At 38.5% G+C, this 2894-nt stretch overlaps 1 pseudogene; it reads left to right on the top strand.

Annotated features, from left to right (window-relative positions):
• The first annotated feature begins 1522 nt into the window (after positions 1-1522).
• Positions 1523-2894, top strand: part of LOC105001890 — a 32863-nt pseudogene continuing 31491 nt past the window's right edge.

Raw genomic sequence — 2894 nt, 5'->3', positions numbered from 1 at the left:
GCATTTGGATACTTCCCTCTCAAATATTCCTCTTAATCTTTAACTCTCCTAAATATTTAATATTTTTGATAGAGGTGAGAAAACATTAAAATGGTTGATGACACATCCTTTGAAAATTTGGCATCAAGATTCTTCTGACTTCACTTGGAGAACAGTGTGTTCTCCAGTGCCTAAGCCAAAAATTTCAATCTAACTTTAATTGTTTTTGTACACAGTTGCAGCAAAACAACTTACTAAAGACTTCACTAGTAGGTTTTCTCCTAAGGACTTGACTTAAACTTTGTTTTTCAAAGGTACACAAGAAATTTCCCCTGACTATTTCTGGGATACCTGTAGTAAATTACTAATTGTTAACTCAAGGAGGTAGGAATGCAGGGGATTGGAGATTTCTACTTCCTTCCTATCCATATGTCTACATTTTTGTATTTTTCATGTGCCTCCAGGAACATACCTTACTTCTGTAATTTAAAACATGTTGAAGATTTGAAATACCAGTAAAACATAGATATAAAAAGTCTAAAAATAATACAGCAGAAAGTAAAAATTTTCCTAATAAGCATGGAATAAGGAGACAATTAGTAGAAGGGATATGTTTCTTCAGTCAAAATGACTGCATCAAAATGAATTTTTTAAATGGTTACATAGGATTTCCCTGGCGGTCCAGTGGTTTAAACTCCATGCTTCCACTGTAGTGGACACAGGTTCAATCCCTGGTCAAGGAACTAAGATCCTGCATGCTGTGGCATGGCTAGTAAAAAAAAAAAAATGGTTACAGTAGTTCCTCCTTATTCACAGTTTTTTTTATGATGTAGAGTTTCATCTTTATTCTTTTGCATTGAATATACAGTTATCCCACCACCATTTGTTACAAATTTTACAAAATGTTACAAAAATTACTTTTCACAATGGAACTATCTCCACCTCATTGTTTAACAAGAATTGACCATATTTAGTGAAGCAGGATAAACAAGTCCTTCACAGTTTTGCTTTCTGAGGTTCCAGTACCCCACCCCCTGCCAATACACACACACACACACACACATACACGCCTGGAAATATTAACTGTAAAATTCCAGAAACAAACAATTCATTTTTAGCACCATTCATATTGCAGGATCAACCATCCCACTCTGTTCTGCCCTGGATGCAAATCATTCCTTTGTCCAGTGTATCCCACGCATTAGTCACCCATTAGCTTCTCCGTTATCAGCTTGATCAATCAACAGTTGTGGTATCACAGTGCTTGTGTTCAAGTGGCCTTTATTTTACTTAATAATTGCACCAAAGCACAAGAGTAATGAGGCTGGCCATTCAGATATACCAAAGAGCTTCCTTAAAATGAAATGTCAAAGTTCTCAACATAATCAGGAAAGAAAATAATGTTAGTAGTAGGCTGAAGTTACTAAGATCTATGTAGGCATGAATCTTCCCCTGTGCAGGAAACTGTAAAGGAGAAAGAAACCTGCGCTAGTTTTGATGTCTCAACTCAAACTGCAAAAGTTACAGCCACCTTGCATGGTGAATGCTTAATGAGGACAGAAAAGACATTAAGGCTCTGGGTGAAGGACATAAACAGAAACATAGCCCAACTGACAGCAACATGTTGTTCCAGAAAGCACGGAAACTCTACAGAAACTTCAGCGAGGAATCCCCTGAAGTGAGTGACACCAAGCCATTAACTGCAAGTTACACAGATTCAGGAATAGGTTTAGACATGTAAAATATCATGTATGAAACGAGATGCCAGTCCAGGTTCAATGCACGATACTGGATGCTTGGGGCTAGTGCACTGGGACGACCCAGAGGGATGGTATGGGGAGGGAGGAGGGAGGAGGGTTCAGGATGGGGAACACATGTATACCTGTGGTGGATTCATTTTGATGTTTGGCAAAGCTAATACAATTATGTGGAGTTTGAAAATAAAATAAAATTAATTAAAATTAAAAAAAAAAAAAAAAAAGAAACACAAAAATTACTAGAGCGGCTACATCTGCAGATGAAGAAATCACCACGTTTGCAACAGAGTAGAAGAAGCTGATTGAGGAGAGAAAGGACTGTCACATAACTTTCATTATAGTACACAGTTATAATTTTTCTATTATATTACTGTGTATATGTGTGCTCAGTCATGTCCGACTCTTTGCAACCCCATGGGCTCTAGCCCTCCAGGCTCCTCTGTCTGTGGAATTTTCCAGGCAATAATACTGGAGCAGATTGCCATTTCCTTCTCCAGGGGATCATCTTGACTCAGGGATCAAACCCACATCTCTTGCATTTCCTGCATTGGCAGGAAGATTCTTCACCATTGCCCCACCTGTTGTATTTTAGGTAGTTGTATTTTACACCATTGCCCATGTTGTATTTTAGGTAGTTGTTAATCTCTTATATTGCCTAATTTATAACTATAATTTATAATTATAATTTATAAACTATATCAGTTTATATATTATAAACTATATCAGTTTATATATAAATATATAAACTATATCAGTTTATATATTATAAACTAATTTATAAACTATATCAGTTCAGTTCAGTTCAGTCGCTCAGTCTTGTCCGACTCTTTGCAACCCCATGAATCACAGCACAGCAGGCCTCCCTGTCCATCACCAACTCCCGGAGTTCGCCCAAACTCATGTCCAGTGTGTCCGTGATGCCATCCAACCCTCTCATCCTCAGTCGTCCCCTTCTCCTCCTGCCCTCAATCTTTCCCAGCATCAGGGTCTTTTCAAATGAGTCAGCTCTTTGCATGAGGTGGCCAAAGAACTGGAGTTTCAGCTTCAACATCAGTCCCTCCAATGAGCACCCAGGACTGATCTCCTTTAGGATGGACTGGTTGGATCTCCTTGCAGTCCAAGGGACTCTCAAGAGTCTCCTCCAACACCACAGTTCAA

Source organism: Bison bison, unplaced genomic scaffold (assembly GCF_000754665.1).
Source record: "Bison bison bison isolate TAMUID 2011002044 unplaced genomic scaffold, Bison_UMD1.0 scf7180017864385, whole genome shotgun sequence".
Classification (NCBI taxonomy): Eukaryota; Metazoa; Chordata; class Mammalia; order Artiodactyla; family Bovidae; genus Bison; species Bison bison.
This window is presented reverse-complemented; position numbering and strand designations above follow the sequence as displayed.